At 36.1% G+C, this 25055-nt stretch overlaps 1 protein-coding gene across 4 annotated transcripts in view; it reads left to right on the top strand.

Annotated features, from left to right (window-relative positions):
• Positions 1-25055, top strand: part of LOC149543258 (indigoidine synthase A family protein) — a 244847-nt gene that overhangs the window by 116629 nt on the left and 103163 nt on the right. The window lies entirely within an intron of this gene.

Consider the following 25055-nt stretch of genomic DNA (forward strand, 5'->3'; position numbering starts at 1 on the left):
TACACCTGAAGGCATAGTGGTAGCGGCAAGTACATAGTCTAAGAGAGCGTTCACAGGTATTTGTTAAAATAAACAGAGATCATTGTTGTCTAAGTATATATGGGACTACGTATGACAGTTAACATTCAGCGACTCTGAATTACATCTCAAACTTGAACAGGTGAAGAGAACTTGTATAAGCATGAGGATATTTGATTCATTGTCTGGCATTGGAAAGTGAAAACAGAAGTCAGAAATATAATAAGAGTTTGAAGTATTGAAGTCTCTAATATGTATGCTTTTAAAGAGAATTGAAGCCAGCCTTAGTCCGCCCATAAGAGAAACAAATAACCGACAGTTTCCAGCATATATATGCAGGGATAGTTAATACTATTGTAGGAGGCATGCATACAGTCAGCAACATTGGTCTCTTTGGAAGACGGTGACTCAGATTACATATATGATGATGACCTCTGCCTCACGATTTATGAAGTCTGTGCATAGAGAGTGATAGAACCCAAGCTTTGGAGATTAGAGCAGCATAAAGATATCAAATTTGTCTGAAATCTTCAGAGATCGATTGACATGTTTTCAGAGTTGGCAAGTATAAAGACCAACAAACATTTATCAAAATGATGAGATTGATAGGAAATGAATTTATAGAAAATGACAATAACATTCTTGATGGCTGCAATCCACAAGTACGCAGATCATGGACAAACAAAGTATAAGTTTATATGCGTAGATCTCCAAGTCAACATACGGCCCGATAATTTGATAAATAATGGAGCCCGATGAAAGACAAAGGAAGAACGACTTCAATATTTGATGTAGTGTGTTTGAAGAAGAGCCGCCAGGACTCAAGTCAAATTAATCATCGAAGAAGATAAAAATCAGTGAAGATACAAAATTATTGAAGAGGTGTGGTATTAGTTGAAGTTTCTTGAAGCTCCATAATAAAGAAGAATGATACAATTAAATGAAGAGGCATTATTATAAACTAAAAACATTAAAGGTTGAAATTATAATGAGACATCTCTTTTGTCAAGAGACATGACCTTTATTGAAACAAACAAGATATAAATAACTATTGCATTGTTTGAAAATAATTGAGTAAAAAAGAAGAAGAAAAATTAGGAGTGCAGGGAGCAGATTAATGGGTGAAGAAATATATATATATATATATATATATATTTTCAGACTTATTCCGAATTTTACATATATAAGTAAGTGTGACAAAATTATTAAAGAAGATTAAACAAAGGAAGATTGCTCCTCTATTAAAGAAAATAAAGAGTATGCTGTAATGTAAAAGAAGACTTATACAGATGAAAGGACTGTGTATCCTGATATAAAAACAAATAAACAAGGAGAGCTATAAGAGGTTGACTTTAAGGAGTTAAAACAAAAAGAACTGTGTACTGAAGATCAAGGATTCAGACAAGTATAAGAAGAATTGTGAACTTGGAAGATCCATCATCAGTTGAAGTAAGCAACATAGTACAGGTGGAAAAGAAGTTTGAGTACAGAGGGTTGGTGCTCTCAAAAACAATAGCGGGGTTGGTGCTTCTAGTAGGCTGGTGCCTGCGAAGTGTGAGAGTTGGAGCTTCCAATGAGTTAGTGCTCATAAATATAGAGGTTGTAGTGTAGTGCCTCTCCCATTTGATTTCTGTAAGTCATCCTACTGGATGCAACCTTGTTGATCTTTCTTTGTGAAGAGATCGTGTTTGGGACCATGAGTGGTCTACACCCTTGAGGTGATTAGATTTCTATTACTGTATTTGTTGCTTTGATTATGCTTATGGCTGATTTATGAGTTTATGATGTGTTAGATGGTTTCACTAAGGTTTGTGTCAGTGGTTACTAGGATTGACGTTGTATCATGATGTTGTTCCATGATCACCCTGAGATGTGTGCAGAGATTACATTGTGTATAATTATCTTGCTACACTGGACTAGGTTCATGTAGAAGTGGTTAGTAATGTGTTTGACCATGTTAACTTATCTGTTTTAAAGTGCCTTTAGTAGTGCCTCTCATGTTGTCATTTTGCTACAGTATTCCATTTTGTTCTTGGAGATACTTGAGACACTCTAGTGATGATCATTATGTTATTATTTCATAAGTAAATGACATTTACTTTATAGTTCAGTATATAGATATTGCTATATGATGGTTTATGCATACGTACCTTATTTCATGTTATATATCTGGCGGATTATGTTGTTTGGATATCTGGATTCATCTTGGAAATATGTTGTGGTACGTTAGATTCATTTCGATATACTATTTACTGTTTTTCCTACCTGATGTGAGTGTTGTGCCATATGGGAGTTTAGTAGATATGTTCTACATGGATAGCTATGCTGATTATACATGTTGCTTTGACTTTGATATTTGTACCATTGCACTTGACAGGTTGTGTAAAGTGTGCAAGATTTCTAGCTTCGACAACGACATTGGGGATAGTGATTTGACCATTCCTTTGAGCCAATGTTGCCTCTCTGTGGGTTTTTTTTGCTTGATTTAACCGTTTTGGTTTTCGGCTAGTTGGCTGTGGATGGATTTTCCAAGTCTTTTGGATCATTCAAATTTTTGGAATTTTTTGGTCTTAATTAAATAAATATTATTTTAAATTAATTAATTTAATTTATTATTTTATTTTAGTGAGTAGATCTTTTATTCATTTACGCAGTTCTGACAACGGGATCCAACTCATCCGTCTTCAATCACTTAAGTCTGTTTTGGCGAACTTAAGTGATGGGTTTTAATAAAGTTTCTAATTTTCAGAAATTATATTAAAACTTCCCAAATTCTATCCTTTTGGGCAAATTTTCTCTATAAAGCAAAATTTTGCCTTTGTAAATTTCATTATGCATGCTTGGGTGAATTTTATTTTTGGAAAGCAAGTTTTGGAGGTTTTTGAAACCCTTTTCCTGAGGATTATTGTTTTGCTGGATTTGGGAGTTCTGCCTGGCAGAATTCAGCAAGGTCTGTTGCAAAGTGTTGGCAGTGGGTAGGTTGTTATTTACCGAGCTTCTTGGCTGATTTGGCAACGTGTTTGTTTTTCTTCCTCTCTTCTTCAGTTTATTGGAGTTGCTCGTTCGTTTGTGAGGTAGGGTTTGCATTTAAAATTCTGTTTTGAAGGTTTTAATTTCAATTCTTGCTTGATTAGGCTTAGAGCTTTTTTTTGTTCAGTGGGTTATTCCGATTGGGATTCCACATGCATTTTCCTATTATTTTTTGAGGGTTTTAAATGCAAGTTTATGAACAGAAATGCTGGCCGTTTTTCTGGGTTTTCTCGAAAGTTATTTTTTATTGGATTTTTGCTTGTTTGAGCCTGTTTGCTCAATGGGTTTTCAATCTTATAGTTTTTGGTTAAACTTTGGTTTTGGGCGGAAATTAACTTCGCTGAAATTTTTAGTGCTCTCCAACTTTGGACGTTTTAAGCATTGAATAGAGTTGTAGTTGGTTAATTGTTTGATTACCCAATCCAATCTCTTCTGTCTTTCTATTTCACCCTTGAGTCTTTGCTTTCTCACCCAACCCTAGTTCTATATTCGTGATCATGGTGTGCCCTGTCACGTGCATGGTTCCTTTATACGTGCCTACCGAATCTTGAGAAATTCTTACCACCGAGACGTGCTCCGGTGAGTGTTGGTTTATCATGAGGGTTGGGATGGGAAATTGCATGTCTTCAGACACTCATCACTTGGTGAGATAGTTGGGTATGTATGGATAAAGATGTGGAGTGGCCTTTGCTGCAGGAACCAGCACAAAGCGACTGGGACGACTGCATACATGAGGTGTATACTTAATAAGATCAAACTAAATAAAATATGGTCAGTTAATCAACACACAATATATTTGGGATGTTTAGATCGTCATTTGGCGTGATACTGTGCCCACATTCCACTACAACCCCATCATAGTATCTTAGAGGTTTTTGACCAGGACTTGACCTATGTATTGTCTTAGATTGTTTTAAGTCCTTGTTACTATTTGGCGTGTGTGTAAGCCATATGTGACTGTTCTCTACTTGGTTGGATCTCTATCCCTTCAGAACGCATTATTTGCATCACTACATTGGATCGACATACAGGTTTTCCTTGGTCTTGTTTGATTACTTGACGCCTTGTATTTCGACATTGTGAGTTCTCTTGTGATTATTGTTTATCTACTTGGTTGCATGGTTTCTTGCTTAGTAGATGTTGCTTGTTCTATGTGATGCACCACTTGAGAGGTGTGCTGTAGGAGTATGTTTGATTATGATGTATGTTACATTGTAGTGATATTGTACACACTTTCATAGATGCTTCTATATTATTGTAGTATATTAGACCTTTAGGGTTCTTTCGATCACTACATTAGTACAATGAGAATTTCAGCTTAGGAACACAGATTGGGTGGTATGGAATATCTTGTGCACGGGGGCCGGCTAAGGACCTGATGTCTTATGAAGTTGTGACTGTTTTGGTGGAAACGTGCACTTAGATAGGTTGTGTGGATTGCTTGTTAGTTCATGTATAGATCATTGCAATGTTAATTCAGTATTGTTGCATATACTCTTATTGGTTTATAAATGCACATGTGTAGATGTTGAGATTAGATGTTTTACTTCAGTGATTTAGTCCTATTAGTTATATCTTGGATGCATATATGCTTACAAGTGTCTTAGCCTCGTCATTATTATTCTTTCGGTACTCCCCGGTGTAGAGGTTAATGTTTCAGTATTCCTTTATGCTCATAATGAAGTTTAGTCTTTCGTCATTTCACCATGTGTAGGAATTAATCTTGTGCTTTTAAATGTATCTCGTAAACTTATGTTAGAGATGAAATGAACAATGCAAGTTAAGCACACTTAGATGATTTATGTTTCGGTTATTGAGCGTGTTTATAAGTAATGACTCTTGGGATTCTTGGAATGATTATATGTTGTTAGTCTTCCGTTGCTTATGTTGTCACATATTGATGTTATTGTACTTTAAAAATAAATATATGTTGGACTTCTTTAATCCTTGTTTCCAAGGATCACCGGGCGGGGCATTACATGTAGCCTCTAGTAGGTTGGAGCCTACAAAATCATTGTAAAAGAACAAGTTTATGTAAAAGCATTTATTTGTCATGGTTTTCTCTTGCATTGGGTTTCCATATAAAAATTGTATTATCGTGTTCAGGTGCATAATTGTTTATTTCAGCATTTGAAGTTATTGTAGTGATTAAAGTTTTAAATTGCAAAAGTTGTTATTATACTGATTCACCCCCCCTCCTAGTATAATGGCGTGCTATTCAATTATCTTGTGAGTTATCAACATGCCCTGTAATATCCCTCTAATATTGAGATTGAACATTAAATCACAAATAGAAGACATCCCTATTCAAAAGAATAAAATGTTATTTTGATTATCTATACTTAATTATTAACTGAATAAAGATCCAAATAATTCACTATAAAATATATTAACTATTTAAACTAAGTAGCTAACTAAATACTCATCATTAAGATAAACAAATTGAAGTCACTATCCAACATAGACACCATGTCATCACAGATCATGACTCAGGACAGACACGACCCTTGACCCTTGATCAGTTAGGAGTACATATAAAAATTTATACCCAAGGGTAGGGAAGGCATCATAGGGGATAAGACAGAGCTTTGGAAATAATTAAGAGTGCCACGCAGTTGGTTTGACCTGCTATAGCTCGTTAATGATATAAGCATCTGTCAAGTGCCATGGAGGACATACATAGAGGCTATTATGGCAGGAGTGAATAGAAGCAGCGAACGAGGACGACAGTAAGTGTTAAGGAATTTATAAGACACCAAAGACTCTTTCTTGGTGAATGCTAAGGACACAATTACCATCAGAGTAGGTGGAGATAGGAAGATACCATCGCTGAGCCACTACTAAATACGAGTCCAATTCACTCTAAATGACAATTGGAGGAAGAGGATGACCATTATACACTCCATTCAACAAACCAGATTTATAGCAGTGGAAAGAGAAATGATAGGAAAGTAATTCCTATGTGGGAAGAGGGAAGTATGGCTTCTATGGATCACGATGACAATGATTAGCAGATATAGAGAAGAAAAAACCATGTGAATTCTTACTTTCAAGCTCTGTAAAATAATAGATGGATGTCAGGGCCAAGATGATATAATAAGGAGGTGGAGGATATTTCATATACCAAAAAGGGCCAAAAACAAATATATTATTATAGCATGAGAAGGAGAGAGAGCGGAGTCAAACTATAGTAATATACAAACTCATTCAATAGAACACATCTTGGATAAAGTGGTGAAATGTAACTATTAGCAGTAGACAGAGAATGACCAGAGATTACATAGCATCTTATACGGATGGAGATCAGACCCAATATGGTGTATAAATAAATAAGTTATTAAATACAATAGAAAAATATCATGGTGCATCTCATATGGAGGAGTTTTAATAAATCATTGAATATATTGAAGGAGACGGGGGATAGGGAAAAGAGAAAACAAAAGAGAATAGAATCTACAGGTCTTCACAGGGACGTGCCTTAGAATTATAATCTGCAAACAGCAGTGGAAATATCTGTCTATGATCTCCTAATAATACGAGAGGACATTAGGATACAAATATTGCAGAAGACCAATGACAAAAAGAATGCGTAGCAGATATATTGAGATTGATAATTTAGTGAATAATAAAAATCTGAGAGTGAGTAAAAGGGTAGACCTGATATAAGATAAGAGAATTTAAAAAGTAAAAGTAATGCTGGGAATTAATAATACATAATTTTGAGAGGACTTATACAATACGAGATGAAAGAGAATCAGAGGTATGTTTTTATATCAATATAGAAGACTTTTCAATTAAAATTATAATAAGGACATCATAGTTCTCATAGATATCATGAAGATTTTCTCATAGAGGACATTCGTATGAATGTCGAGTTTCTTTTATGATAACTCTGAGACTAGAGAACATTCATTTTGAATGTCAAGTTTCTCTAAAATCCTCGAACACATTCCCTACATGTTCACATTGTTCAGCTGTTAAAATGGGAGGAGCTGCCGAAGATATAGGAAGAGCCAATGTATTGACTTTTGAGGTTGGGATGAAAGGTGTGAAAATAGTGGAAAATGAATCCACATCATCATCTATTATACCCAAAAAAGGTGCTTCCTGCATAGATGGTACCTGAGTTTGTGCAGGTCTCGAAGGAGATATGATCATGACTTTTCCTTCTTCCTCCTCATCTTCTTCAAGTCCTTCATCTGATTCTCCTTCTAACTCTTGAACTTGTTTAGGCGTTTGAGATAATTTAAATCCCTCTCCACCTTTTAATTTGAATTTGAGGGACTTCTTCAAATCAGAAGAAGATGCTCCATCTTTACTAGCAATTTCTAATTGCGATTTCCTTCCAGGAGGACCAAAACTTCCACAATCCAAACCCAACTTTGGATTGAACCTTTTAAGACCTTTGGTTTTCAACCACTTCTTGGTGTTTGCCATAATGAATTGAAATCTATCAAGGATAGAAGCACCTTCCATTTGCTGCCATTGAATAGGGAAGGGGCATCGTTTATCGAAACCAGCTTGATGATATTTTGGATCAAGAATATTACCATCATCTTCAATTTGAAAATCAGATGGGATCTCAAGCATATTAAGATCAATGATGTGCTGCAAAGTTAACCTGCAATAGTCTATGTTCATTATATCCAACTTTGTTCGCATGTCAATCCAAATATCTTCTATACGATGGATATGAGTAAATGCTCTCTTGATTTTCAAATTCATCTCTTTGTAATCAAAATTAAATCTAGCTTTGAACTTCTTCAATGTAACTAATTGAAGTTCCGCTTCCATGACCTTTGCTTTGTGTACAAAATTGATCATAAAATGACTGATCACCAAGGGTTTGGCAGAAGAAATACCAAAGCCTAGTCTATGCAGACATGTTGATCAGATTGAACCCCCATGAGTTGTCTGGCCAATTCCTTTTGAATAATCTTTTCAGTAGCATACCTAGGTAAGGTATATGGTTCTCCTTTGAAATACCCAACTCTTAAAAAAGTAAAATTGGAAACTGAATAAAGATGCAACCATATTGATTAACCTTATCCCAAGCTTCATCTGACACTCTTTTTACAGACAACTGCTTATCAAACAAGCATCGGAAATGCCCAACGAATGCATCTTAAACTGTCCTATTGCGATACTATTTGTTGAAGTAATCTGATCATAATATTTCCAAATTGGAACTTGAAGACGGTCTCCTTTGGTTGATAGTGCTGAAAAAAATCCCATAGCAGCAACAAAATAGACAAGATAAGAATTCATGTAGAACGGTGCCGATGTTCCTACATTGAGCAACTGCTCACAAAGTGCAGTGCTGATTGGTTCTCCCCAAAAGATATGTTCCTTATTATCAATAATTTGGAAAATGAACTTATACATCCATGGTTCAAAATCACTGGAATCCTTGAGACCGCATGTTCTACTAAGAAGGATATTCAGATCTTTGTATTCCGACTTGAAACTGGATCTGTGAATGGTTTTTGGCCATCTTGAAAAATTGTTTCTCTTGGAATGCAACCAATACATATAACATAATTATGATAATTTCCCTTATTTGCATTCCATATCTCCAAAGATGTTTCTTTAGTCAAATCCATACGTTTTGCACTCTGCGACACTTTGAAAATCTATTCAATAACGTCAGGATCAAGGCTAATAATAACATTACCATCAGCATCCTTGATTGTTTTTGTCTTCAAACTAAAACGCTTTGCACATCCTAGAACAAATTTCGGTTCTAGAGAAGGCATAAGAAAGGATGACACCAAATGTATATTACTCCTTTTGATGTATTCATTTCATGACTAGCAAAAGCTTCTATCCGTTGCAAGAAAGCAATCATATCTACATGCCCAATTTCTGTATTTGACACACTATCAAGAATAGATTTGACCTCGGATGGAGTCGCACGAGCCAACTACTTATCATATTGATATTTCATTTTGCCTTTTAATTTCGTGGATGAGGGCATCCCTTGTGCTTGTGTTGCAACATGAAAATTCCAAAATGTGAACACATCATCAGAGGATATTGCTTCCATAAAAGTGCTGATTCTTGATCAACAACAAAGCTTAGAAGTATGGATGAGACACTTCAAACATCTAATGTGATGATCTTGAAAAGAGACAACATGCATATGTAAAGGTCGGAATATGGCTTGAGGGGATGAAAGTATGAGGTGGAAGTGAGCGTTGATGAATATGCTTTAGTACATGAAAGTTGAATGCATGGGAATGCGTGCAAATGAATTTTTTTGACTTTTAAAAAGTGACTTTAAGTCAAAAACGAGTTTTCAAGGTTTCATTGCATGAAAAGTGAATTACATGTTTATGTGACATGCGATTGGGAATGAAAAGTGAGATTGCATGTAAATGCGGATGGAAGGTGAGTTTACAGGTAATTCCATGCAAAGGATGAGATGCAATGTGTTATGACATGAAAAGGGGAATTACATGTAAATATCGTAATTGCATATGAAAGGAATGGATGCAATGTGCCTTGACATGTAATGATGGAGGAGGAATGAAAAGATGCACTTGCATTCGTTGATGGAAGATGGAATGAAGTGAAATGTGCTCAAGTTCTTGGGAAAGAACTTGCAAGTTCTTCCAAATGAAGAAAAACGGAAAAGCAAACAAGCAAACAAGTAGAAAAGAAACACGTACCTTCAAACATGTCAACAAGCAAGATACCTCAACATGCAAACTCCAATTTGGAGTTTGGGAAAAAACCAAAAGTATGAAAATGAGATTTTTCATCATTTTTAAAGAGAAAATGCACTTTTCATGGCATCTATATCAACAAATGTGAAACATTAAGCTAAAACATGTATCAAATCAGCAAGATAAGCATGAATTAATTAAGAAAAATGAAAATGTCCACTTACTTGAAGATTAATATGCCAAATATGAAGGGAATGAAGTTCCAACTTTGACAGATTCTCAGACAAACTTGGACCTCTTCAACCTTGCAATGATGAATTCAAAATGAGCATCCAAAGAGGGGTTTTTGGATGAGAATGCCAAAAGCGTGCCCTAAAATCCCTCTCAACTCAAACGTTTTCAATTAATGCAAGATTGTGGGACGTTTTTGTTCAAAGACATGGTTTCAATTTGCATTTACATGAGTTGATTTTGGCATTGAAAGTAAAAAACGTGACTTCCAATAGCATATATATGGATTAACACTGCAAAACACCCCTCATGCAAAAACGTGATTTGAAAATGACCAAATTTGGGCTTTTTTTGTCAAAATGTGCCCTAAAATGGAGTGAAGAATGATGCCTCTTGCATGGAGATTCAATGATTGATGGATGGAAATTCCATGAAATGCAAAAATGACCCTATAGAGAAGATTTTCTTGGCTTGGAATGAAGAGATTTGGAGTTTCCAAGCAAAAACGGGTTTCTAAGTGGCAAATGCATGCTTCTGGAGACAAAATGAACCTTTTGGATGCATTTACATGTTTTAAAAAACTACAAAAATGACCCTAAAGGCAAAACACACCTTTTAGGTGCTATTGCATGTAAGCAATGGGAGCCATAAGTGAAAATGCACCTTTTAGGGGCAATTGCATGTTTTGAATTTAGCACAAAAATGTGTCTATAGGAAAAACACACCTTTTGGGTGCTATTGCATGGTTTAAAAATACACGTAATAACATGCAATAAGTGTTTTCAAAGGCATTTCCATTAAAAAACACACCTTTTAGGTGCAATTGCATATTTTGAATTAAAATGTGCTTGTACACATGTTTGCACAACTTAAGTGATAAATTAATCACATGTCAATTTAATTATTTGAATAAATATTACTCAAATGGGTCATAAATAATATTTACAATTTTACACTATATAGTTAAAATACTATATGCAAATATCATTTTAAAAGTAATATTTATCAAGATGTTTTGATTTAAAACTCAAAAATTTAATCAAACTATATAGTTAATATAGTCACATAAGTGAAAAAATTAAAAAACAACTCAACTTAAAAATATAACATGAAGTGCACTATAGTTACTTTAAGTGAAATTGAAATGATAAAAGTAACTTAAAAACATAACATAAAATGAATTCATGTTATATTTCTCAAAAAGTAAATGTCCACTTAAAAATATAACATGATATTTTTAATTTGTGCAGTTCAACCTAAAAGGTCCACTTTTTGGGCACTAAAATGATCACATATTTTGATTGGCAACTTCTATTAAGCCCTAAGATTGATCAAATCGAAAGGAAAATCAAAAGCAATGATGTGAGTAAAACCAAAAGACCAAAAGCTAACAAACACATACTCAAAAATGAGAAAAAGGATGCTGAAGGCTTCAAAAATCAAGTATAGGCCTGACAAACAGAAAAACTAAAAATACTTGACGAAAGCCTTTAGTAAAAGGATTCATTATATCGATTGGAATAGATTTGTTAATCAATAGTAACCATTTAAATAATGAACCAAACTTAGAGAAATGTGAAACTAAGTTGAAAATGTTGCATACTGTTACCTACATTTTGTGGTGACAAAATTGAAGACAACACTATGCATTTTGGCCAATAATGTCTCTCGGTTTACTTGTGCAACATGTTTGATGACATTGAGGAAGATGCATAACGTCTTCACATGTCATTAGACATCGTTTGGAGGTAACTTGCTCCTCTATGGCTTCACGTAAATCCTAAACTTACCCACCATACAACACCTCCTTCCCCATGATACGCCCCTGTGCACCACCGTATGCCATATCCCATACTAGCTATACCCTTTTGACCCACCCAACTCTGTATGCTATGGCCCAAAAACATGTCCTTCCACCTTACATTGTACGACCTAGTAGCTCCACTGTATAGCCTCTGGTAGTTGTACGTCCTCCCTTCACTCACCGTACATGCTTTGCACACCACTACCCCTGCAACCTCTGTATGACATGATGGAGCCCAAAATTTGGGTCTCCATTCTTGATTATGCAAAGAAATGCATCCAATTATTGTGGAATTGTCCACTTAATTTCAATCAACACATACAGGATGTAGCAAGCAATGATGGAAGCATTTTGATTGCTTTACGGGCCTCTAAAATCTGTTATAAAGAAAGGATTGTAAGAATTGAAACAGGGTGAGATCTGCTGCTATATATACACACACACACACACACTGCTGAAGGATGCTATCACTATTACTACTATGGACAATAGAAGTATTGGAGATGGTCTATGGTTGACTCATTGTGCATTGCAAGTAAAATGGCATATAAGGCTTTGAAGGTTCAAACTTGTATTGTATTATCAGAAGTTGAGACTGCAATTCATGGGGATCATTGAGGTGAATTTGGATAGGCCTGCAGACATGAATATAGATAAAATTGAGAATTGCCATGAATGTTTCAAAGAGTAAATGTTTTTACTTAGTTGAGCCATGGTGGTAGTGTCTTGTTACTCAAATTTGTTTATTGTTATGGATGTGCTTAATGTAATCATAGATTTAAGGTTTTTCAGATATAAGGAGACACTCTACAACTATGGAAGTCTAGATTACTAACAAAACCCAAGACGTTAATGAAATAGCAAATGGTGTAAGTCTCATAGCAGAACCGGCAATGAAGCTCTGTGATTTCTTAATGCCAGGACATAGATATCAAGTGGTGAGACGTGTTTTAAATAGTGACATCTGTACAACAAATGAAACCAAGCAAAGAGACAGCGATGCTATGCTGAAAGCCACCAAGACAAAGGCGTCTTAGATTTCAATGATATCATTCAGCAATAAAGTTATATGGAGACGCATGTGAGTATCATTCACGAAGAAGTTAAATGCCGTGAGAATTTAAAAGGAATGAACCTGTACAGGTATGGAGCACATGATGATGTTTCCTCATACCATGTTGATTAGATTGGAAGCTGCAGATGTAAGAAGATATGCTACACTATGCCTAGTTTGGTTCCCTAATTTAGCGATCATCATATACAGACGCCCTAGATATGGACGGATGATAATAGCTTCACTTATTATGGGATTGATCATTTGTTTAGAAATCCCGATACATAAGCCAGAGTATGTGAATGTTGAATCAGGATTGCTAGCAAGAAATTCTCAGAAATTATCATGTTTTACTTGTGCTAGGAGAATGAATCTCAGACAAAGTTATGACAGTCATACGTTAGAACGAGAACAAACTTCAACCAATGGGATCGTTGCTTTGCAAGAATAATTCACCCGGAACTATATTACTTATATAGTATCGTTGAAATATTAATTTTTCAACTGCAAAATCTATATGCCACCAAAAAAATAAAAGGCATAAGATATCCGCCAATGATATTAGGTGATTAAACTTACTAAAGGTCTTTTATTAAGGATATCAAACAACGATTATTTTAAAAGTAAAAAGGATTTAAATGGAGAGGTGTGATTGGAATTGAATTGAAAATATTTTTTTAAAAGGGGAGGTACCCTTTCATATTTAAAAGTCATGTCTCTTTATATCTAAGATATAAATAAGGGACAAGTTATTTATAACAAGTGATATTTGGACATTCACATCCATATTCTTTGGAGAAAGTATTTTATATTTATTATTTTATGGAGGGATAAGGAGCAACATTATGACTTTGTAATATAAATTCATTCATTTAATTCTAATAAAATAAAATGTCTTTTGTTTATTTTTTAAATGGCATGGAGATTTAAATTGCAGATGAATTGTCCTTTGTAATTATTTTTTTGGAATTCTATATACAATTTAAATGTCAGATAAGTGGACATGGTCATTTAGCATTTAAATTCAATCATCGCAAATATTGTGAAATATACAGTTGTTTCCATATTTGTGTCCAGTTTGTCTCCCTACCAGAAGAGTTAAAGTTCAATCTGGACTAATTTAAGATTAAGTATATATTTGATATGTTGCATCTTGATTATTTAATTGTTGATAGTAAAGTGTGTAAAATATTATAAAGTTGTACATGAAAATTCACTGAAGTTGACTCTGTTGCCTAGATGAGCAGAGGCACTGGTCTTTCTATTATTGAAGTCAAAAAATCTATATATTCCTTCTACAAGCATCAGATCCATTATTAAAACCTTATACAATTCAAACACTTAGTATCCAGTTTCATTTTGATTGAGTTTGAGGACTTTGCCAGCTGGAGAACACCCAAAGCTTAAATTCACTTTAGAAAAGCTCTGAACCAAGTAATCAGGTTCGAGGAGAAGGTTTACCTGCCTAGGTGTAGTGGAGCCTAAAGTGCAGGGGAATCGATAAGTATTCGCGTTCGTTGGCCAGAATTGATTGAGAAGTCCTATTGGAGAAGTGGCAAGCTCTTGGATTTCCAATCTTTGGTTTTAGGAACCAACAATGTTGGATGAACTCCCAAGTTGGCCCTTATGATAATTAACAAAAGTGTGTAGTCTTTGTTGTAGACTGTGCACCATATTTAGTTTGTTGTTGTCCTCAATTGGTTGACTGTGATAGAGATTTCAGGAAAGAGAAGAGTTCTAATCAGGCAACACTGAACATGGGTATATTACAGTGATATCAAAGACAATGATCTTGCCAGCCTGTGAACAGTAAATGCAACTTTATACTCGGAAACGAAGGTGGTACTACTCAGTTGGTAGAATGGGAGATTTACAAGATCCGACTGTCGAAGTCATGTCATTGCTGAGAGAGTTCAGTAGGAATCAGGTACAGATTATTGACACTTAGTGGCTCATAAGGGAAGTGCTACAAAAGTGGGTTGGAGGTAAAATATCTAGACAACACAATGGACACAGTGACGACTTAGTTATAGGTTAAACAATTCCTCATCTTGCACATTCTCTACCCTCCCCGCCAAACTTCCCTCTACGGACAAAGGCACCTCACGAAGGATGGGAACCGACTTTTGAAGAAATGTAAGAATAGTCACAGGAATATTGGAGGAATGCAAATATGGAAGGGGATATATCTTACAAAGATTATGTCGAATTAAGAATGAGGTACTTAGGTGGTAGCAACTATGGTTTCTTCAATGATGATCTCAAAAGGAAGTTAGGTAAGGTAAATTTGTTGTTTTTTGATGGACTTAGATCAATCTTTACACAAGCATGGGTACCAAAGATGACACTTCCAACTCGACCCAATGTCAGAAGGTTCGCTGCACTCCACCTGGAGAGAGCGACACATGAATGATGGCATCACGGTATGGTTACTCTTGGACATGACCTCGTAAACACTTATGTCAAGTTTACGGAAAAAATTATAGATCGCTTTGATGACAAATATCTAGAACTCAATTTTAAAGAATTGGCACATTTGAGGCAAATTGGGTCGGTTAACAATTACATCACTGAGTTTTAGAGACTCTCCATAGTAGTTATCGACATCTCAGAGAGACGATGAATTGTGCTATTCATGGATGGTCTATCAGAATCACTGAAAGGATGGGCAAAGGGATTTAATCCCAACACCCTTACTGAGGCAATCAAGAAGGCTCAAAGTATGGCATCATAATTAGCCCCATCCTCTCGGAGTTATTTCCACACCAAACCACCATTGGCTCTAAACGAAAAAGACAACAAACCCCCTCTGAAGAAGCCTTCATTTGATGAAGCTATACTAGATTGGAACTTAGGAGGAGAAAACTCTGTTTCATCTCTAAGGAGTTGTGGGAACTTGGGCATTGATGCTTAGGAAATGGAAAAATACACTACATTGAGGTCATGTTAGATGGTGAGGAAGAACAAGAGGATTCGACACTTGAAGGAGATAGCAAATAGGAGGTTCCCAAGGAGGTCATCTTAAATTGTACAAAGAGGATCACTGCACTAGTAAGACATGGAGGCATGGTTAGTAGCCCAAGGTGCATTGTTTTTAGTGTACGAGGAACCCTCCAAGGATAGAGGTTCACAGTAATGTTGGACAATGGAGCTATTCTTAATTTCATAAACTCCTCATTCATGAAGTGAAGAGGTTTAACTACAGAGGCACATGTAGGATTCTAAGTCAAGGTGACGGGAGGAACTCTCTTATCATGTACCCACCTAGTCCTACAACGAAGCATTACCATGGGAAACCACATGGTGACAGATAACTTCTTTATAGTAGATTTGGCTGACATGGAGGCCATTCTAGGAATCCAATGCATAGAGGCTCTAGATTAGTACACACAGAGTTTCAAGCAAATGGATTTCACCTTCGTAGTTGATGGAAAGAAGGTTGTCCTAAGAGGGATAGAAAATGATGGACTGAAGAAGGTTTTAGCTCGACGAATGGAGGCCATCTTTCAAGATGACGATGTTGCCTTGGCACCACATTGCTTCGTATCGACATAACCTATGAAGGGGCAATAAATGTACTACCAAGGTGATGAGCTTTAGGTCATTCTGGACAAACATGATAGAGTCTTTGTCAACATTCCATTGACATACCTCTATACTGGGGTTTTGAGCACACTATCGAATTGGAGGATGGCCCAAGCCTATCATCACCATATTGTATCGCCATCCCAAGAAGTTTAAATATGAGATTTAAAAGACAATTTAGGAGATGCTCGACAGTGGATGGATTTGATCTAGTTCTAGCTCCTTTGCATCATCAATGGTTCTAAATAAAAAGAAGGATGTGATAATGCACTTGTGTGTGGATTACCGTTTGTTGAACGAGAAGACGATAAAAAATAGATATCCCATTTTGAGGGTTGATGAATTGCTTGACGAGTTGCATGGCGTAGTCTATTTTTCCAAAATAGACCTCCATTCCAAATAAAAATAGACCTCCATTCTGGATATCATCAAATTTGCATGAGAGAACAAGATGTGTAGAAGACGGCTTTCCGATTCTACTATGAACATTATGAGTTTTTGGTCATGTCATTGGGTTAACAAATGCACGAGCCACATTCCAGTCTTGCATGAATTGCGTATTCAACAAATAGTTGTGTAAGTTCCTCTTCATATGTTTTGATGACATCCTCATTCATAATAAAATGTGGGAAGAGCATTTGAGGTATTTGGATGAAGTCCTTAGATTTATGGAGGCATAGTTGTTGTTTGCCAAACGGTCTAAGTGCGAGCTTGGGATGACAGAGATATTATACGTGGGACATCTCGTCAGTAGGTAGAGAGTTCAGGGTCACCAAAATTTTTTTCAGGCAATTCGTGATTGGCCGTAGCCAAAAACTCTTTTAGTGTTGCGAGGATTCTTCAGATTGTGTAGTTACTATAGTAGATTTGTGAAAGGATTCTATCAACTCAGTGCATTATTGATGGATTTGACTAAGAAGGGATCTTTTCAATGGAGTGAACATGCACAACACGCCTTTGATAAATTGAAGGAAGCAATGAGTACTTGTCTAGTTCTTACATTACCAAAATTTACTCAACCTTTCATCTTGGAGTGGGATACCTCAAGTGAGGGTTTTGGCGCACTATTGAGTCAAAAACTCATACAAAGTGAGTAGTTATATTCTATCTACGATAAAGAAATGTTGGCCATCATGCACACCCTGATCAAGTTTCGGCAATAGCTGGTGGGTGCTAAGTTTCTTGTCCATACTAGGCACAAAAAATACTTTCTGGAACAAAGGGATCTGAATGAAAGACAACAAAAATGGGCAAGTAAGATTCAAGCCTTTGACTTTGATAGTGAATATGTGAAAGGAAAGAACAATGTCGTGGTAGATGCTTTGTCAAGAAAGCCCACCATCTATTCATTATCCTAGATTTTGGGGATTGGAAGGCATACTTGTTGCTGGAATACTCCAAGAATACTTTTATATGTAAGCTAATGGATGGCGACATTTAGGACGATTGAGACAAGGAGGTAATGACATCATTTACTACAAGGACATTATCTACTTGGTCCTTGAATACACAATGACTTGTTACTACCATTACCAGTAGCCGAAGAACAGTGGAAAAACATTTCCATAGACATCATCATTGGACTTCCAAAAGTAAATGGAAGAGATTGCATTTTTGTAGTGGTCGATCGACTGACAAAGTATGCACACTTCTTCTCCATCTCCATTGAGTTCCAGGTTGCACAAGTGGTGATCTTATTTTTTAGGGAAGTTTTCTGCTTGCATGGGTTTGCACAAAACATAGTGAGCAACATGGACAGTCGCTTTCTTAGCACTTTTTGGACAAAACTATTTTGGCTTGTAGGAACAAAACCATTGCCAAGCTCTAGCTATCAGCCCCAAACCGATGGACAAAGAAAATTGTGTTGGCACAACAAAAAGCATGGGTTAAATGGATGCATCTGTGGGAGCACTGCTACAACACCACGTACTACGTGTCGATTGGGATGGCACTGTTCAAAGTATTCAATGGATATGAACCTCCCTCCTTTGTGGACATGGTTCTGGGAGACAACCATTCGTCGAGAGCAAATGAATGGCTACAAGAAGGATAGGGCATTTTGAGGTTTTTGAAGGAAAAACCTCCAACAGGTATAGAATCAGGAAAATATGTATGTCGACAGGCATTGACTTGAGAGAATCTTTGAGGTGGGTGATCGGGTACATCTTTGACTAGAAGTGCATTGACAGTCATCCCTGAAGGTAGGTGGCAAAGAAAAGTTGAGGCTGCACTTTTATAGTCCTTATCGTGTAACTCAACGCATAGGGGAAGTCACCTACGAACTTGAACTATCGGACGGAAGCTGCATCCACAATGTCTTCCACGTATCTTGCCTAAAGAAAGACGTGGGGTAAAATATCATTGTATAGGCAGACTTGCCACCTCTCAACAAAGAAGGGAAACTGATATTGGAACCTACGAAGATCATTGATGCTCGAGAGAGGAAACTAAGGAATCCTACCAGTAAGGAGTCCCTAGTACATTGTAAACATTTTTTTGCCCAATGACGCTACTTGGGAGGGTGAACGGACTTTGGAGCAACCGATGCTCCAATTGCTTGAGGACAAACAATTTTTGGGATAGGACTATAATATCTCCATCATAAAATAAATGGAATATTAAAACTTCATGGGACTGATCGATTTAGTATATCTTAGGGCCCATTTCTATTTTGATTAATTTGTAGGTATTTGTCGTGTCATGTGTTGACACGTTGTTTCTCCATCGAGAGTTTTTCCTTTGACAAGGTATATATGTCTATCGGGTTAAATTGTTGTAGGTATGCAACTTGTTTAATTTGGTATTTGCAAATTTTGTGGAATTCTGCCATTGTTCGCCATTTCAGAAGGAAAAGATCTTCCTGACTTGGCTTGCGCAGTTTCAATGGGTTTTAGTCCTACCCTATAGAAAATCTGAGCGCCATCATTGCCTACGGATGTAATTTATTTTTGGGCAACTAATGGCATATTTCTTGTGTATCTTGATGAATAATGTTTGTTTGTTTATTTGTGTAATATGTCTAGCAACATTGAGGAAGACACGTAACATCTTCACATATCATCAAGCATCGTTTGGAGGCAACCTAGTCCTTCCCTACAGCTTCACCCAAATTCTGAACTTATCCGCCATACGACACCTCCTTTCCCCATCTTATGCTCCTCTGCACGACTGTACTCCCTTCCCTCGCCATATCCAATACTTCCTATCCAATTACGACCCACCCAATTCTTTACGCTCCAGCCCAAAAACACTTTACGGATGGTGTATTGCCATTGTATGACTACCTCACATGTCCTTCCACCTTACACCTTACAACCTACTTGCTCCATTGTACGGCTTGTGGCATCCGTACGTCCTCCCTTCACTCATCGTATGTGCTCTACACACCACTACCTCTGCAACCTCTGTACAACCAACCGTACACCTTCACCAATTTTCCCTCCATTTTGTCATATGAACTCCCAAATTAGCCTTCATGATAATTAACAAAAGCATGTAGTCTCTATGTAGACCATATGCCATATTTAGTTTGCCATTGTCGGTTGACGGTGATAGAGATTGTGATATTGCTATCGGGATTTCAAGATTTCAAGATTTCAAGATTATGATAGAGATTTCAGGAAGGTTAAGAGTCTTCCAATCGGGCAACATTGAACTTGGATACATTACATCAAGTTGAGCTTGACTTTGCTGTTCTAACATGAAAAAAGCAAAAAAATTAGGAGGGTTTTGTAAAAAATTAACAATTTTTTTATAACGAATTGTTATTCAAGATTTTTTTAAATTTACAATCGATGGAAAAAGAAAAGAAAAGAGAGAACAAATATCCTTTTTGTAGCTTTCTTTTGTTGCTTTGATCTTGTTTTTGCCCCTTCTTCAAGCCCCATAGACCTGTTTTGAGCAATAACAAATGAGTTAAATGAGGAAAAGTGAAAATAAAGTGTGTTTCTAGCAAACGATGAGGGTCCTTCATGAAGAGCCCCGACAATAGACTCAGGTTGAGTCTTATACCAAAATCCAAGTCATGTGGATAAAATCGTGGCGAGTCACTTTGATTGCCATTGGACTTGCTAGTTTTGGCAAGTCCACAGAGTTCTTGAACTATGGTATATAGTTAAATAATCCTTCTAACTTATCATTAATCTTTAGTAATTACTATTTAATTTACCGTCATACAAGAATTTGTCAACATTATATCCTTAGTATCATTGCACATCATTTGTATTACGTATCAGTTCTCTTTACATAATGGCATCATGTTGGAGCAAAGAGTTGGATGTTAGATTTATAGCATTCACTGAATGATGTTTTCCATGTTATATTTTATGCTTAGTTGACATTATTTTTAGGATGCGTCCATTGTTTATAAAGATTTCTTTGATACTAAACTCCGAGCCCCTAAATTTAATGATTCTTCATTTTCTTAAGCCACACTTTATGTTCTCTATCCTCAGATCTGCTGAATCATCACCGGTCAAATCAGATGGAGGAGATCAGTGTCTCTTCTGTTGACAAGATTGCCACATACAAGCAATCTTTTAAGAATCTAAAAGCCCCAGAATAACCAAAGATGAGCAATAAAGAACTATGGGGATTTCTACAATACCATGCCTAAAGGATAATGTGTAGCCAATATTAAAAAGAAATAAAGGAGAATGGCTACTTTCTTAAAATGGATAATGCTCCTAAGAACAGCCAAGTATAGAACCTACTCAACATAGTCTGTGTTTGTGTTGATTACCACATGCTCCAAGTGAATGCCAACAGGAACAAGTGTTGCAAAAGATAAGATAGGCAATTAGAGAATGCATTAGATCTTGAAGATGGCATGCAACCCAAAAGTGTTGAGTAATTCCATGCCAAATGTATTGAGAAATTCAGGGATCTGTGTCGATCTTGTTCTTGACAAGCCACTCCTAGATAAGACATTCTTACATCTAGATGGGCTACAATCATGGCAACCTCTAGATGGTGAGAACATTCTTTGCTAGGCATGCCAAAAGTACAAACATCTTGCAAGAGTCTGCTCAAGCATCTATTCACACATGAAAAACTAACCTCACACTAGCATTCCTAAAAGCTAAAAACAACCAGGAGCCCAAAACAATGGCCATCTCCTACAATAGAAAACTAATCACAACAAAAAATAATGAAAATCAGTTCAATAGATAATATGCCAGAAAAGATTGGGATAAATACGTGATTGATATTTTGATCACCAGTCCACACCTCTTTGCCAATTTTAGTGCCTTTGTTGGGACAGACCAAAGAAATTTGCAGATTGAATAAAAAATAAAAGTTTAATTTGCTCACAAAACAATGACATTGATCTTTAAGCCATTAACAATCAAGTCTTCTTTTTAAGGCACAAACAACCTATAAAAGGAAATAACACAACTCCAAAGACTTTTATGAAAGGCACTTGGTTTAATGGCGAAGTCCATGTTGTAGGCACCTAGATGAAATCCTAGAATAAACATCTAAGCAATTGAAGAACTCTTCAATGAGGTCAGGGCCATCCAGGTGCCTACAAACTGAGCGCCTAGATGTTTTAGCATAGGGATAAAACATTTACTAAGAGCTATGACTACATCTAGGTGCCTACAAAATGAGCACCTAGTGTTTTTAAAATTCTAATTGAAGTTCAATTTTCTTCCTTAAACTAGAAGATTTGACTTCAATGGAATGTATCATCCATTTCCTAAAACATCTAGGTGCTCATTTTGTAGGGGTCTAGAAGGTGTTGAGTTCAAATCTTCTATTATACAACTATAAAAAACCTTCATGTAATGTCCTCTTTCTAGGATGATAGACATTTGTTCATGGATTGGCCTACTAGTGGAGTTCCCATAGGCCAATAGAGTGTGTAGGGGACTCATATAGTGCATAAAGACCCAGACATGAGCTTTTCAGGCTGGTTTGGGCAGTCAACAATAGGTTTCTAAAATTTAGGAGGGATTCCTAATTTTAGGGGATAGATTGGGAGTTGTCTAGGAGGCTTCTAGAGACCATTGGGGACATTTTGGAGACATTGGACGCATTTCCTAATTTTTAGGAAGAACTCCCACTTCACTGACACACTCTGAAGATGCACAATAGAGGAGATTCATTAGTACTTAGTTTTAGAGTGACAGACTTAATCTCCTACTTTTTAGGAGGCAATTCCTTGATTGTAGGAGATTCCTACCTTTTAGGAGGTTATGACATTTTCCACAGTTGAGGTTCTATGAGATCACCCACTGGTCTCAATTTTAGAAGATTTTGGGTGTGTTCCCTATTTTTTAGGAGTATCCCTAGATTTGAGGGTGAGACTGCCAGTTGGCCTAGGTTGTCTGGCATCAGTCACATGCAAGTGACAAACTCAGTTTCATGTTTTGGATGTGTTTGGGTTGTTCTTTGGCTACTTGGGAAATATTTTAATATATTTAAATATTCTCCTAAGTTAGCATTTTAATAATTTAAATAAGGCTAGTGTTTAGCCATTTTGGAGTAATAAGGAGTTTTCTGGCTCCATCTAGATCGATTTGCCTATGTGTGATAGCTCGTTGGAAAGATCTCAGTCTCTACTATTTGATTATCACTTACTGGGACCTATTTGATGCTTGGAGCTATTTGTCATCAATAAAGTAATGATTTCTTTCTATTTGGACAGCTTTATTGGGGAAAATAATGTTATATTATAAAGCTCAAATGAATTCCACTTTAGGGTTCTTTTAGGGTTCGAATTGCCTTGGAGAGGGGATATAAGGAGAAGACTACCTAAAGGTGAGTATTTGATATCGTTTTGTCAACCCATTTTGGACGCTGTTGCTTTGGAAGAGCATTCCTCACCTAGGACACAAACCCTAGTACTGAGAGCAGATTTGTCGGGACGTAGCCCTCAACAAGATCAGATTCGAAGTTCTTATGCATATAGTTTGATCAAGGAAAAGGATTGATTTCTAGTATTGCAGTCACACTTTGCAGGCAGTGGAATTTTAGGGAAGGCGACCACTTTGGTTCAGCCTGGCATTTCTTTATAGCAGCTCACGTGAGGAATTCTTGGGTGTTTATTTGCAGCAGACTGGAGTTGTTTTATTGCAGCAGCTTGGGCTTTATCATTTGAACTTGTTTGACTATAGTTGGTTCCCATCTTCAGTTGGCGTCAAACTTGTTTGAAGTATATCTGTATTGGTACTATTCTGAAATGAATCAGACTCTGTTGGTATGGTTTTAGAATCATTTCCAGATTAGTATGTATTGCTGCATATGATTTCTATCGCTTCTATTTTATCTGTTACTGTTATTTATTCATTGTAATACCTATATTCTAAAAAATACAAAAAGAAACAACATTCTTTTGCAACTTCTGTCTAGCTCTATAAGATCAAAGAAAAATCTACAGGAAAATATAATTTATATATTAAATATTATAGCAGCAGCAGAGCAAATATCCATTTGGGATATTTCACTTCAACTCCAAGCAATTCAAAGGCTATATGGATTTGGAAACATAGATGTTCATCTGCCTTAGCCCTTGTACCCAGTCCAACTAAATTTGCATGCCCACAAATATGTTATCTACAGGAATAGGTATGGGATATGGGTAACGAGGTAACTGAAATTATTCCCCCTTGGGCTGACTACACACATAGAGGAAAATTGAAAATTTAAAGAAATATACAGAATTGTAAAATTGAATACATTTGATTGTATTATATTTTGTCATTGATCAATGCCAAATGCCAAAAAGGTAGTGATAAAGATTAAATGCCAATTGATAGTTAAGAATTTCAATATCATGTCATATGCCATGTTGATATAATATATATTAGCTGTCCCTTGAAATGCCAAAAGGTGAAAAGTGAAAGCGAAGAGAGTGGAAGTGATCTTCTTATTGGGTGAAATGATGCTTTTCAAGGCTTTTACGGCCCGTTTGGTTGCTGGCATAGGAATTGAAAACTAGAATAGAAAAATGGAATGGGAATGGAAATGGGGAATGGGGATAGAAAAGGGCAATTCCAATCCTGTTTGGTTCACTTGATTCGATTGAGAATATGTTAATCCATTGTTTGGTTGTAGAAAAATGGAATAGGAATAAGGTTAAGTTTTGTATTTAAAAAAATATTTACCTTAAATGTTTTTGTTTTTAATTTATTATTTTTTGGTTAATTTTTTCAATAATGGCAAAAAGGTTAATTTATTTTCATTTTTATTTTATTTATTTCATTTTTTTAACAATTAGATATAATAAAAAAAATGTTATTAAAAAAATTGTTGGAAAAAAAATATATATATATATATATTAAAAAAATTTAAAAAGATTATTAATTAAAAAAAAAAAAATCAGATTGGGAATAGGAATGGCCTATTCCAATTACAACTATTTTTTGGCATAGACATATGCTCATTTTAGGGGCAAAATTGAAATATGTCTTCCTATTCCCAATTTTGATTGAGCATATCAAACGGCGAATATAAAACATAGTCTAATTTTCTCTTCCTATTCCACTCCTATTCCAGCAACCAAATGGGCCCTTAGGGAGTTTGGGTTAAAAAAATGTTAAAATGTATCTTTCTTTGTTACTTTTTGGCACTTAGTACCTTTGGGTTCCATGGGTATGCCCCTAGGTAAAACCAAGTATGTACCTTGAGGATACCCCTGGTCGAACTTGTACTTGGTATG

This window comes from Cupressus sempervirens, chromosome 8 (genome assembly GCF_028749045.1).
Source record: "Cupressus sempervirens isolate cs-2001-9-10 chromosome 8, ASM2874904v1, whole genome shotgun sequence".
Lineage (NCBI taxonomy): Eukaryota > Viridiplantae > Streptophyta > Pinopsida > Cupressales > Cupressaceae > Cupressus > Cupressus sempervirens.